This window comes from Dermochelys coriacea, chromosome 1, assembly GCF_009764565.3.
Source record: "Dermochelys coriacea isolate rDerCor1 chromosome 1, rDerCor1.pri.v4, whole genome shotgun sequence".
NCBI lineage: Eukaryota > Metazoa > Chordata > Testudines > Dermochelyidae > Dermochelys > Dermochelys coriacea.
In genome coordinates, this window is record NC_050068.2 from 80,368,644 (window position 1) to 80,374,643 (window position 6,000).

A 6,000-nucleotide genomic window follows, 5' to 3' on the forward strand; every position below is an offset into this window, starting at 1 on the left:
ACCATTATATTATAAGGATGAACATGGGGGTGCAGGGTATTCTCCCGAGGCACAGAACATTACAGAGGGAGAGCATGGAGAGAGGGAGGGCAACTGGATTTTTGTTGGGAGCTCCAAACAGAAGGGATACAGCAAGCAGGCCTCCCATAGTGAAGCAGCCGAGAACCTGCCTGGAAGAGACAGAGCGGCCCACTAGGGATGCCCTAGGACAGGAGCCAAGAGGAGCACTGTGCCAAGGAGGAATCACTGAAAAGGACAAACCAGAGCTGGATTATCACTGCTGCCCAGAGCTGTGTGCAGCTGTGAGTACTGGGACTTTTGACTTTGCATTGGGAATAAGGAGGAAGGCTATTAGCTAGCTAAGTGGAGAGGTTGTCATTCTGTGTGGGTTTGCAGAAAGCGGCAGAAGAAGGCACCAGAGGGGTTGTTGGAGAAAGCTTATTGGTGCGAAAGATGACCAGGAACATCCAGGGTTTTTGTTTTTTTTTTTACCACTGGACTGGAACCAACCCAGGACTCCTGAACTCTGATTTCAGACACATTGTGTGGTGTCTGCCCTTTGACTGTGGTACCACCGGGCCTGTGGGATCTGGTGTTGAATGTAACCCTGTTTTATCATGCTCCCTATTTTTCCCCTGGTGGTTTTTCATCCCTCTGTGAACAAATATTTCCCTTTCCTATTTTCCTTGTACTATTCCAGGGTGTGTGTTCACTCGGGGGGGGGGGGGGGGAGGAAGGGTGGAACAGGTCCCCTGGAGTAGAAGGGACTTCCCCTACTGCGTTCCTGTGTGTGCCTTTTTCTGGCCAGAGCTGCCTGCAGAGCAGACTCCATCTTGGAAATGAGGCCGCTACTTTCACTTGGTGGCCCATATGGGGAATTCCAGTACACATATGCACACATCTACATCACACACACTGGGCACTCCTTCACAGAGCAAAGAGACACCTGAGTGATTTTCCTCTCAATTACAAAAAGAAAAAAAAACAAAAGGAGAGGGGATTACTAGAAGACCTGTGCCAAGGGACACAGACCTCAATAACCAAGGCTGTGCTGGTGGCGAGGTTCCCAGAAGAGATGGAACCCAACGAAATTGAGGACAGCCTAGATGCAGTGGGAATATTGGGGAGAGTGAAGCGCTGCACCTGTATTTACAGCCACAAATTGAAGGGCATGATAACACTATGTATTCACTTCAAGGAAGCAGATCTTGATACGGTGCCCAAAGAGGTGCTAGTGGGAGGTACCCTCTGGCCAAATCTGCAGCCAGAGCAGTCCTCTCCTGATGTACTTGTGTCACTTGAGGTGGATTCATTAGCACAGAAACTGCAAGCTCTGATGGTGGATGAGAAGTGGATACAAGAAGAATTAATCTTGATCTTAGGAGCAGCTCCAACACCTGCAGCACCCAGCCTGTGGAGTGGGCCAAAGAGCTGGGGAACCCCCTCAAAGATACATTGAAGTCAGTGTATAAAAGTGCACTGTACAAGCGGTTATGTTTTTTTCTCTGGGATGTCACCCCTATGAGACCCGGAGGGATTTTGTGACTCATCCGAGCCCTAAAAAACTCCCAATCAGTTGCAACAGTGCAAGACTATTTAACCTGTCTTGAGAGTTTTTTTGGCACCACTCATAGCGGTGGAGACCTGTATTATCATTTCCACCACACCTATCAGGAACTCCACGAACGGTTGTCAGATTTCATCAAGCGGCTAGAGGATATGCTGTAGCAGGTAGTGTGGATGGAAGGTATCCTCACAAAGCGCATTGAATCTGCTCGGCATATACCCTTTCAGACTGTGGTACCATTGGGTCTGTGGACCCTTTTGTTGCATGTAACCCTGTTTTACCACTCCCCCTATATTTTCCCACCGTTGCGTCTGGGGTGGAAGGGACTTTCCCTGCTGCATTCCTGGACATGCCTTTTCTTGACTGGAGATGCCTACAGTGAAGACTCCATATTGATCATGAGGGCACTAAAGTTACACACAAAAAATTAAGTCCTGCATGTATGTTATATGTATGTTTATATAAGTACAATAATCAATCACATATAAAAACACTAATATTAATGCAAGGTTCAGATTCAGAAATGAAGCACTTGAAACGTATGCAGATTGCTTATAAAGACATATTTAACTTTGTAAGGTATTCAAGGCAGGATCCACAAAAGGACTTAGGCGTTACAATGCTGAGAATTATGGCACTTAATTTTTAGGCATCTAGAAAATCAGAGGAACAACACTGAGATCCACAAAGCCAAATGCCTAGACTCCCTATACAATGAATAGAGAGAGACAGATGCTTTAGAATGCAATCCACAAAAGCCAGCACCTAGATGGCTCCCTGACTAAACTAGCCAATGGTCATTACCAACAAGAGGGGTGTGTGCTAAGTCCAGCCCCTCTCACAGAGATAGGTGTGCAAGTCCAGACTGCAGGGAGATGCCTATCTCTCCTTAGTGAGCCATGAATGGGAACCCACTGACTAGAGTCAGGCAGCTTAGGCCACTAAGCCACTTTTTGAGGGAATGACTTAGGCACCTGACTCACTGTATACAAAACAACCTGAGGAGGAGGTGGTGATGGGGATGTCCACCTAATCATGTTTAGCCCAGTAGTTAGAGCACTCACTTGGGATGTAGGAGACCCAGGTTCAATTCCCCCTCTTTCTCTCTGGTCCAGGGGTGGGCAAACTTTTTGGCCCGAGGGCCATATCTGGGTGGGGAAATTGCTTGTGGGGCCATGAATGTAGGACTGTGGCAGGTGATTAGGGTGCAGGAGGGAGTATGGGGTGTGTGAAGGGGCTCAAGGAAGGGGATTAGGGTGCAGGAGAAGCTGCACAGTGTGGGAGGGGGCTCAGCAGTGGTGCAGGGAGGAGTGCGGGGTGCAGCAGGGGGATCCGGGTTGGCAGCAGTGAGCACCAGGGCCGGCTCCCTGCCAGCCTGCCCTAACCCCGGCCCCGCACCACTCCAGGAAGTAGCCGACACTACGTCCCTGCTGCCCCGGGGGGAGGGGAGGTAGAGTGCTCCGCACGCTGTACTTGCCTGTGGGTACCTTCCCCGAAGCTCCCATTGGCAATGGTTCCCCATTTCCGGCCAATGGGAGCTTCGGGAGAAGTACCCACAGACAAGGTGCACAGAGCTCTCTGCCCCCCATCTCCCAGCGGCAGCAGGGACGTATTGCTGGCCACTTCCCGGAGCGATGTGTGGGGCCCGTGGCGCCGCGGGGTGGCTATCCTGCTGGCCGGATCCAAAGCCCTAAGGGGCTGGATCCGGCCTGCAGGCCATAATTTACCCATCCCTACTCTGGCCAAATGACTGTTTAGGTATATATCCGCAGTGGAATAGTCTTTTTGGGGAGTGAGTTAGTGAGACAGAACACAACTCTAATTCAGTGGTTAGGGCATCAAGCTGGGGAGATACTGGGTCCCATCCCCCTCCTCCAACTGCTCATTATTTGTCCACAGTGCAACTTCAAAAGGAGAGATTGAGGGGGCCCTACACCAGAATATTCCAAAACTCAGTGGTTATAGCACTCTATGATGTTCCACTGTGGATAAATAAAAGTCATTGGAGTAGGAGGTTTGGATACTGGATCTCCCAGACAAATGCTCTAATCACTGGGCTATAGAGTCATTTTAATGCTCATGCACTCTCGCTGGCCCAATGGTTGTTTAATTATTTGTCCATAAAGCAACAGCTTCAATAAGAGAGATTGAGGGACTCCCTACCTCAGAATATCCCAAAGTCCAATAGTTAGGGCACCCACCTGAAAGGTGGCAGTGCCCAGTACAAATTTCTTCTTTCTCTAAGGGTGAGGGGGGACGTAAACTAGGGGTCTCCAATATCTCAGATGAGTACCCTAACCACTGGGCTAAAAGTTAGCTACTACCTTCCCCCTCATTATGTAAGCTTATCCTAAGGGGTCTGATCTGGTAGGCAAGCTCTGAGCACAACTTATCATATGAGGCCCTGCAGGTGAGTTAGGCAGAAGAATGCTTATCTTCCCCTGGTTCATGCATCATTCTGGGGCTTAGGCATCTGGACACTGGCATGGGGCTGAAGTGCACGTGCTCAGAGGCAGAAACATAAGCACCCAAGAACTTTTACTATGAGGATTTAGGTGCTTATGGCATTTGGGATCAGATGAGCAGGAGCTTTGTGAATTCCAGCGGGGTCTGATTCTGGGATTTAGGCACCTAAAGTAGCAGGTGGCTTCTTTAAGGTGCTTATTCCATAGCTGGCATTTTTGATAATGGCCTATTTTATTAACTTAAAGAAAAATTATGCCAATTAAACGCAGCACAGTAGCCTGAAAGTTGAGTATGAAAATCATTTCTCATGATATATTATATTTGAAGATTAACTTTAAATTATAATTATCAGAGGGGTAACCGTGTTAATCTGTATCCACAAAAACAATGAGGAGTCTGGTGGCACCTTAAAAACTAAGCGATTTATTCGGGCATAAGCTTTCATGGGTCAAAAACCCACTTCTTCAGATGCATAGGTTTTTACATCTGAAGAAATGGATTTTTACCCATGAAAGCTTATGCCTTAATAAATATGTTAGTCTTTAAGGTGCCACTGGACTCCTCGTTGTTGTTTTTAATTATAATTAATATGCCTGAGCCTATTAATGGTAGTGCTAGCCATGCCTCTGCAAAGAGCCATCATTTATGACACCAGCAATATGGAAACCCTATGTAAGAACATTTAATTGTATTAAGTACTGCATCAGTACTGGTTTAATATCAAAACTTCTTAGTAAGTTAAACAATTAACTATATAATACTGAAACATATAGGTTAAGTTCTCTGAGAGTTACTACTGGAGAACCATACTCTTGAGTCCTGGAGCCATTTCAAAGCAGTAACCTATGGGGCCATGCACAAGTCCCACATGCAAAGGGTTCAATGGAGCTACCCCAATTAACACCAGATGAGAGGCTTGTCCTCAGCTCTTTACCTTCCTTTGTGGATAGTGGGTCTCAGAACCAATCATTTCTTCTCCTTTCCATTAGATACAATACTAATAGTTTTAGTTTAATGGTTTTAGCAATTTAGAAGCTAGAAGTTTCATATACATAAAACTCATATGCATTTCTAGTAGTTTAATTTCTTTTCACAAGATTAGGTATAGGATGACACTGCAGCTATATTTAAAAAAAAAAGAGAAACCCAGCTGACAAAAGCCAGTCTCACCAGCTTGATATCCACACCATGTAATGTGCAAGATGCAAAGGAAAGGAACCGTGCTGAGGGGCAAAACAGAACAGTATACACTACAGATTAGAACTTTTTAAAATATGAGACTATTTGTCACTGTCACTTCTTGTAACAGACATTTTGTCTAACTCAGAGATAGCATTCTAAGACATCCCAATGAGTGCTTGGCCTTCAGCTGTTAATATATGTAAATGGCCACAACTAGCAGACCAGCTGTCATTAATGGGCAAAATGTGTTGATGAAACAAACTTGGTAACTAGCAAGCAAAGAAAAGTAACAGCACTTTGTTACCTCTATGTTAAAGTTGCTAGTTAACTTTAAGGTGAAACAAATATATACCAATGGACACTAAGCTTAAAATACTTGAGCAGTTAAAAATATGGAAACAAAACATTAAGGGAAGATCATATATAAAATTTACTTTCAGTTCACTCTTAAAGAAATGCAAATCGCATTGCAATACTATAAATAACCTTAGCTCTGCCCTCCTATTCCAGCCCATCTTCAACAAACAGACCATAGAGGCATTTGCCTCTTGTCCTCCACATCATAAAGATACAACAACATATCACATTTTATTAATAGATTCTAAGACCAGAAAGGACCACTTGTGATCTTCTACTCTGACCTCTTGCATAATACTGCCCATAGGATTTTCCTGAATTCATTCCTCTTTTTAACTAAATCATATCTTATTCTCTATCTGGTGCAAAAATACCACCCTTCTGCCACCTATCACTCCATCATGGGGAAGAATCTCCATGCTATGTAG